This window comes from Tenrec ecaudatus, chromosome 3, assembly GCF_050624435.1.
Source record: "Tenrec ecaudatus isolate mTenEca1 chromosome 3, mTenEca1.hap1, whole genome shotgun sequence".
Classification (NCBI taxonomy): Eukaryota; Metazoa; Chordata; class Mammalia; order Afrosoricida; family Tenrecidae; genus Tenrec; species Tenrec ecaudatus.
The window spans coordinates 7,216,281-7,224,957 of NC_134532.1; positions in this window are offsets into that span (position 1 = coordinate 7,216,281).

The following is an 8,677-nucleotide window of genomic DNA, read 5'->3' on the forward strand; positions in this document are numbered from 1 at the left end:
AAGAAAGGCATAATTATGTGTTTCCATAGAGATGAAAAGCTCCACTGCCATTAGATCTCTTCCAATTTATGGCAACCCCATAAAACAAATTATGATTTCAAATAGAGCTTGATAAGCTGTACTCTTCACAAAAACAGGTTAACACATCTCTTGTGGGAGAAAGTGGCTCATTAATTTACAATTTTTGTTTTGCACATGAGAGCTTAATCACTGTGACAGCAGGGCTTTGTCCATAACTATTGTAGGCAAGGAAGTGGTTCTACTTTGTGTCACGAACCAAATGAATCCAAATAGACTGGAATACACAAGACTTCAACTCATAGTGACCCTCTATAGGGTTTCCTGCGATGTTTGTTTTCACGGTGGCAGAGAGTTTCCCATTTCCCCTGTGGCTTGCCTGCTGTGTTGGAACTGTTATTTGTGGTTAGCCTGCAACGCAGAGCACATAGCACTGGAATCAATTCAATTACAAAAGCTTTATTTTTTTTAATTAAAAAAATTTTTTTCTGTGTACTAGGCACTTTTCTGGTTTTGATGATATAGTGATAAATAAGATGAAACAACTCCTGCAGTCATCACCCTTATATTTAATACATAGCTAAATACAAAATGCTAATTTCTATGAATAAAAATAAAGGATGTTAAGACAGTGAGGAGAGGTAGTCGTGTAATTACCAACACTGAGCACTTCAGAATAATTATGACATTTTACATATTAGAGCAGAAACAAAACCCTTTCCAATAAGCCCTGGTCTATGTGTAATGATACACTGAAATGTCATCCTTATCCATTGTGACATAGGCTTCCAACATTCCCTCCTTTTCTGCTTTGGGTTGATTGATTCTGGCAATCTGTGCCTTTTCCCCATAGGAAGCCTTGCTTGGATGCTTTGATATATTTCCCCAGTTCCTATCTGGAGTTTCTGTGCTTCTCCTCCCTCCTTTATTATCCTTGGAGGGAGAGATCTTAGAGTGGAAACGAGAGGACAAGAGAGGCTATTAGTGATATGAGATGGCACATTACACTACAGATTTGGTCTAAAAGTTATTCTTTTTCTTGTAAGATCATTCTATGTATTATTTTATCATCTCTCCTGATTCATGTTTTCCCACCTGGAACCCAGATCTTCACCTCCCTACCAAGTGATCCAGCTTGCGGGATCTAGAATCTATATCCCTGAGTGTGCGCCATGTCCGGTTGCCCTGTACCCTGAGTCTTAGAGCAATCTGGACAGAGCTGTCGTCTCTAATCCAGCACCATTTCTGGTACAAAGCTTGTTTTAGTTATATTATCGACCACAAATAATACTTCTCCTACCTTCTGATAGATGAGATACAACAAAGTCTAACCTGTATCTCTCCTCTCCAATGCACTTTATCTTTTTGGCCCCTTCAATTTTATTTATGGTTGCAGTTAGCTGTTCAGCTGTTGTTGTTGCTGTTGGGTACTATGGAGTTGGTTCCTATTCATAACGACCATCGCACCACAGAACAGAACACCACCGAGTTCTACACCAGCCTCACAATTGTTCTGATGTTTAAGCCCATTGTTGCAGGCGCTGTGCCAATTCCTCTTATCGAGAGCTATCCTCCTGTTCACTGTGCCGCTGTAGAACAAGCACGATGTCCTCCCGGACTTCCCTCTTCTGATAACATGTATAAAGTATGTGAGACAAAGTCACGCCATCCTTGCCTCCAAGGAATATTCTGGCTGTACTTCTACCAAGACTGAGCTGTTTGTTCTTTAGGCAGACCATGTGCCTGTCAGTGTTCTCCCCCAACAGCAGCATTCAAATGTTTTGATTTTTCTTTTGCCTTCATTGTTCAATGTCCATCTTTCATATGCATATGAAGTAATTAAAAAATCAGGAATTGGGTCAGACATACCTTAGAACTCAAAGAAATCTCCCTGCTTTTCAACATTCTCAAGAGGCCTTGTTCAGAACATTCATCTATTGCAACAAGTCTTTTGGTCTCTTGATGGCTGCGTCCATGAAAATGATTGTAGATTCAAGTAAGATGAAAGCCTGGACAACAACTTCTATCTTTTCTTCATGTATCCTGACCCATGGAACCAGTTGTGAGAATGTTGGCCTGCACACTGAAGACTGCAATCCTTGATCTTCATCAGCAAATGCTGCAAGTCCTCCTCACTTTCACCAAGGAAGGTTGTGTCATCTGCACATTGCAGGTTGTTAATAAGCCTTCCTCCAACCCTGATACCACACTCTTCTTGATCAAACCTAACTTATCTAATATTTTCTCTGCATAAATATTTAATAAATATGGTGACAATACCAACCCTGTCACACAGCTTTCCTACTTTTAAACCATGCAGCATTCTGTGGGTCTGTTTGCACAACTGCATCTTGATCCACGTGCAGGTGCTACATAAACACAGCAAGGTGTTCTGGAACTCCTAATCTTCTGGAGGTTATTCAGGGTTTGTTAGGATCCACACCATCCAATGAGTTCTCACAGTCAATTAAGCACAAGCAACTTTCTGGTATGCTCTACTTTTAGGCAAGATCCATCTGACATCCCTTGTTCCACATCCTCTTCTGAATCTGGCCTGAATTTCTGGTTGTTCCTTGTAAATATACTGCTGCAACCATTGTTAGATGGCTGACCTTCCACAAAATATTATTTGCATATGATAGTGGAGCTATTGTACTAAATTTTTGCATTTTCTGGTTGCCTTTCTTTGGTTCTCTTTCTTCCACTCATTTGTTCAAGTAGCTCTCATTCAAATTTCAGGTTGGGATATCTTTCAGTGCTTCATCAAGCTGTGGAAATATTTTATTTGGTATTCCATCAATTGCTGGGCCATATTTTGGTTAAATCATTCCGTGAAGCTTGAATTCTCTCAGTACTACTAGTATTTGCTCATATGCCACCTATTGAAATGGTTGAATATCAACTATTTCTTTTTGGTACAGAGACTTTGTGTATTCCTTCTATGTTTTTTTTTATTATAAATCATTTTATTGGTGGCTCTTATAACAATCCATACATCAATTGTATCAAGCACATTTGTGCACATGTTGTCATCATCATTTTCTTAAGATGCTTCCTACATCATCCACTGTTGTGCCCACGGAATCTTACAAAATTGCCACTCAAGCCTTGAATTTTTCTTGCTTTCTTTCAGAGATGCTTAGTGTGATTTTCCTTTAAGTTTTCTTTCTCTAGGTCATTGTACATTTCATTATTCTATTTTATTTTGTCTTGTTGAGCTTACCTTTGACATGTTTTGTTCAGTTCTTTTTCTTCATGATTCCTGCAACTTGCCTTAGCTACTCCATGGTTAAGAGCAAATTTCAGAACCCATTGTAGCATCCACTTTGATATTTCTTTCTTTCCAGTTTGGCTCTTAAAGGCTTGAAGACAAGCAAGCGGCCATCTAGCTGAGAAGCAACAAATGCCACATGGAAGACGTATAACAGCTCATGTGATCATGAGGTTTGGATGGGATCATGTATCAGGCATCAAAGAACCAGAATAAAAAGTCATAACCAATGTGAATGGAGGAGGGGGCACATGGAGTAGAGACTCAAAGCCCATCTGTAGAAAATTGGACATCCCCTCACAGAAGGGTCACAAGGAAGAGACATGAGCCATTCAGGGTGCAGTATAGCACCGATGTAACATACAACTTTCCTCTAACTCTTTAATGCTTCCTTCCCCCGACTATCATGACCTAAATTCTACTTTACAAATCGCACTAGACCAGAACGTGTGCACTGCTACAGATAAAAGCTTGTAACACAGGAAATCCAGGACAGATAAAACCCTCAGCACCAACAATGAAAATACAGATACCAGGAAGATAAGGGGAAGGTGGGGGGAGAATGGGGGAATTGATCACAATGATAAACATATAACCCATCCCCACAGGGATACAAACAACAGAAATGTGGGTGAAGGAAAGAGTGGATGATGTAAGATAGGAAAATAATAATAACTTATAAGGGTTTATGAGGGAAGCAGGATTGAGGAGGGAGGGAAATATGAGGAGTTGATATCAAGGGCTAAAATAGAAAAAAATGCTTAGAAAATGATGATGGCGACATATGTACAAATATGCTCGACACAGTGGATGGATACATGGATTGTGATAGAGCTGTAAAAATATGAAGATATCTTGATTTTCTATTTTATATACTTTTGAATGAAGACATTGATAGAGTTCTTTAATTTTTCATCAGTCACTTTAGTAGTTGGTATAATTTGAAAATAGTTGTATTGTTTGAATTTCCTAAATTTGGATTGACATTATCAAATCACATTGTACTTCATCAACAAGGGATTCAATCCTCCTCATTTTCATCACGCCATATTGTCATCTAAATATCATACATTTTTGATAATCCTTCCTCCAATCTTGATGCAGTATTTTATTCATGTAAATCAGCTTCTCTGATTATTTGCTCCACAAACAGATTGAATAATTATAGTGAAGGATTTAACCCTGCAAAATACTTTTGCTGATTTTAAGCCATGCAGTATTTTCTTATACTTTTCACAAAACTCCCTCTTAATTTATGTACATGTACCCAATGAAGTGTTCTGAAATTCCCATTTTTCTCAAAGTGATCAATCATTTGTTATGATCAGCACAGTGGAATCCTTTTGAATACTCTGCTCTTCATAGTCTGTCCTTGACAGTGGTATATTGATGAGGAGCTGCCTGAAACTCAGGTTAGATTCAGAAGAGGACATGGAAGAAGGAATATTATTGCTGATGTCAGGTGGATCTTGGTACAAGCAGAGAATACTAGAAAGATGTTTACTTGCATTTTACACACTATTCAAAGCTATTCAACAGTGTGAACTATAATAAACTGTGGATAACTCAGAGAAGATTGGGAATACTTCATTGTGCACATTCTGAATTTTTATATGGATCAAAAGGAAATTGTGCAAACAGAACAAGGGGCATTGCAGGTTTTAAAATCAGGAAAGGTGTGGTGAGGGTGGTATCCACTCATCATACTTGTTCAATCTATATGTTGAGAAAATAATTGGAAAAGCTCAATTATATAAAGAATGGTATGGCATCAGAATTGGAGGAAGGCTTATTAATAACATGTACTATACAGGTGACATGACCTTGCTTGCTGAAAATGAGGAGGACTTGAAGTACTTGCTGATGAAAATAAAAGATTGTAACTTTCTGTATGGATCACAATTCAATGTAAGGAAATGAACCTATAGGTAACATCATAATAAATTCAGAAACGTTTGAAATTGCTAAGGATTTTGTCTTACCTTGGTCCACAATCAATAATCCTGGAAGCAGCAATCAATAAATCAAAAGATCCACTGCATCATGCAAATCTGCTGCACAAGGACTTTTTAGCATATTAAAGAGTAAGGATGTTACCTTGAGGACCAAGGTGAGCCTGACCCAAGCCACAGTATTCTCCATTGCATCATATGCATGAAAAACGTGGACATTGAATAAGGATGACTGTAAAATAATAGATGCACTTGAATAGTGGTGCTGGAGAAGAATATTGAAAGTATTATGGATGGATATAAGGACAAGCTGATTGGTATTGGAAGAAGTAAGGTCAGCATGCTCCTTAGAGGCAAGGATGACAAGATTTTGTCTTACATACTTAGGATATATTTTCAGGAGAGAAGAACATCCTATTTGGTAAAGTTGAGGGGTAGCTAAAAGAGGAAGGCCTTACCAAGTGGCTGCCTCAGTGGACTCAGGCATAGGAGCTATTATGTGGATGGCGCAGGACCTGGCAAAGTTTCATTATGTTTTGTGTAGGGCCCCTATGGGTCAGATTTGCCTCACTGGTACCTAATAAGAACAAGCAACTTTCATAAATTAATTCCAAAAAATTTATAGCAAGGTGTAAACATTTCATTAATATATTAAAAATTTGGGAAACTCCATTGATTTTATATTTAGATACAATTCCTTTCTTTCTTCATGAACCATTATGGATTGCCTAATGGTGTTGTAGATTATGTGTTAGGCTGCTAACCAAGAGGTCACTCAATGGTAGAAAGTTGAGGCTTTATACTTCTGTGTGTGTGTGTGTGTGTGTGTGTGTGTGTGTTTTCAGGTACATCTCTTTCGTGTGCTTCATTTTCTTTCTATAGTGGGCAAACATTATTTTGTTAAAACAAAACTACCTTAAAACTGAGGTTCACCACTTATCCAACCTTGTGTGTGCTACTGTGGTGACTTGAATGTTGGAGTGCTTGTAGCCCTGTCATGGGCACTTCAAATATCAACTGGCTCGCCATAGGTGGTCAGTTTTCAGCAGAAGTTCTAAACTAAGAACGCACTCTAAAGAAGGAATAAACTGTCATTGTCTGACGAATTAGGCTCTGAAAATCTTATGAATACAAAAAGAACATTGTCAGGTTCTGAAAAGCTCATGAATACCAGCAATACTTTGTCAGATATAGCCCACCTAAGATGGGAAAGGACTCAAAACATGACTGAGGAATTTGCTTTCTCAATATTGGGTCAACCTTAAGGACTTGAATAGTGTAAGGCTTTATGAACCGTCATTTGCTGATGGTACATGACTCAAAATAATAAAAACGTTGCAACATCATATTAATATTTAGAACTATAAATGTACTAAGTATGAATCTAGGAAAATTGAATGTCATGAAAAATGAAATAGATGACATAAAACGAATATTCTCTGCATTAGTGAGCTGAAATGCACTGATGTTGGCCATTTTCTACCAGATAATCATATAGTTTACTAGGCTGTTAACGATAAATTCAAGAGGATTGACATCACACTCATCATCAAAAATGACATTTCAAGATCTGTCTTAAAATGTAATAAATTTATTGACATATAATGAGGTGCCAAAGGGACCAGGTATAAGGCACCATGCAAAAAAATTATATATATATACCATAGTGAATGAAGGGGGAATGCAGAGTGGAGATCTAAGGCCCAAGTGTCGGCCACTGGAGATCCCCTCATAGAGGGGTTTAGGAGAGGAGATGGGTCAGTCAGGGTGTGATGCAGTACCAATGAAGAACACAGCTTTCCCCCAGATCCTGGATGCTTCCTCCCCCCAACTACCATGATCCGAATTCTGCCTTGCAGGACTGGATAGGGCAGAGGTTGTACACTGGTGCATAGGGGAGCTGGAGGCACAGGGAATCCAGGGTGGACGATACCTTCACGACCAGGGGTGTGAGGGGCAATGCTGGGAGAGTGGAGGGTGGGTGGGATGGAAAGGGGGAACTGATTACAAGGATCCACATGTGACCTCCTCCCTGGGAGATGGACGGCAGAGAAGGCGGGGAAGGGAGACTCCTGATAGGGCAAGATATGACAGAATAACAATCTATAAATTATCAAGGGCTCATGAGGGAGGGGGGAGCAGGGAGGGAGGGGAAAAAAAGAGGACCTGATGCAAAGGGTTTAAGTGGAGAGCAAATGCTTTGAGAATGATTGGGGCGGGGAATGTATGGATGTGCTTTATACAATTGATGTATGTATATGTATGGATTGTGATAAAAGTTGTATGAGCCCCTAATAAAATGAAAAAAATAAAAATATATATATTCTTATTTCTATATAAAAATTTAATAAATTTATTGGCATATAATTCACATGCATATAGTCCAATAATTCAAACATTAAAAATGGTTGTGAAATCATCACTACCATAAATTTCAGAACATTTTCTTTGTCCTTGTACTCATTATTAGCTTTCCATTCTCCTGCCTCCTTTTCTATAGCCCCTCAAAAACTATTAATCTAGTTTCTGTCACTGTAGATTTACTTATCTTGAATTCTACATAGAGAAAAACTTTTTTAAAATATAGGTTTAAAAAACAATGACAAAAGAAAGGAAAAGCTCAGTTGAAAAGAAAACAGACAATAATAAAAAACAAAAACAATTTTAAAATGGTCTCACAAGGATAACAAATATTAAATTATTAACTGTTAAGCTAGCTATATCAAGATCGATCTTGAAGTACAGTGCTGTCAGTGATAGGATACTACCTATATGCTCCAAAGAAAACACAGTCAACACAATTACTTCTCAACCTTATGCATCAAACACCAATGCTACTGATGAAGAAATTGATGAATTCTATCAGTGCCTCCATTCTGAGATATTACCAACATGCATTGATATTTTTTGGTTAATGGAATGTAAATGTTGCAAACAAAAGAGGAAGGAGCAGTAGTTGGAAAACATGGCCTTAGTGAAACGCATGAAGTTGGAAATTGCATGATAGAATTTTTTTTCCTCTCAAAACATACTGACTATACATATAAGCATCCCCAGATGGAATACATTGAAGTCAAATGGACAACATTTGTGGGAGGAGGCCATGGAGATCCTTGTTCAATATCAGCAGCCAATGAGACCAGGATCTGACCATGGAATATCATTAATTAATTGTCCATAGGTACATTGAAGTTAAAGAAAATGAAAACAAAAGTACTAGATGGGAGGCAAAATCTATATAGAGAGGTATAGCTATAGGCAAGTAGATATGTAAATATACTAAAGGGCTAGAGGCCAATATACATATATTTATATGTTAAGTTTTAAGATAACAGGCGGGCATTGGACCTCTACTCAAGGCCTCCCTCAATAAGAACACTTTGTTTTAGTAACCAGGCATTCTTTGATACTCACCTTCCTTACGGAATTGCCGAAG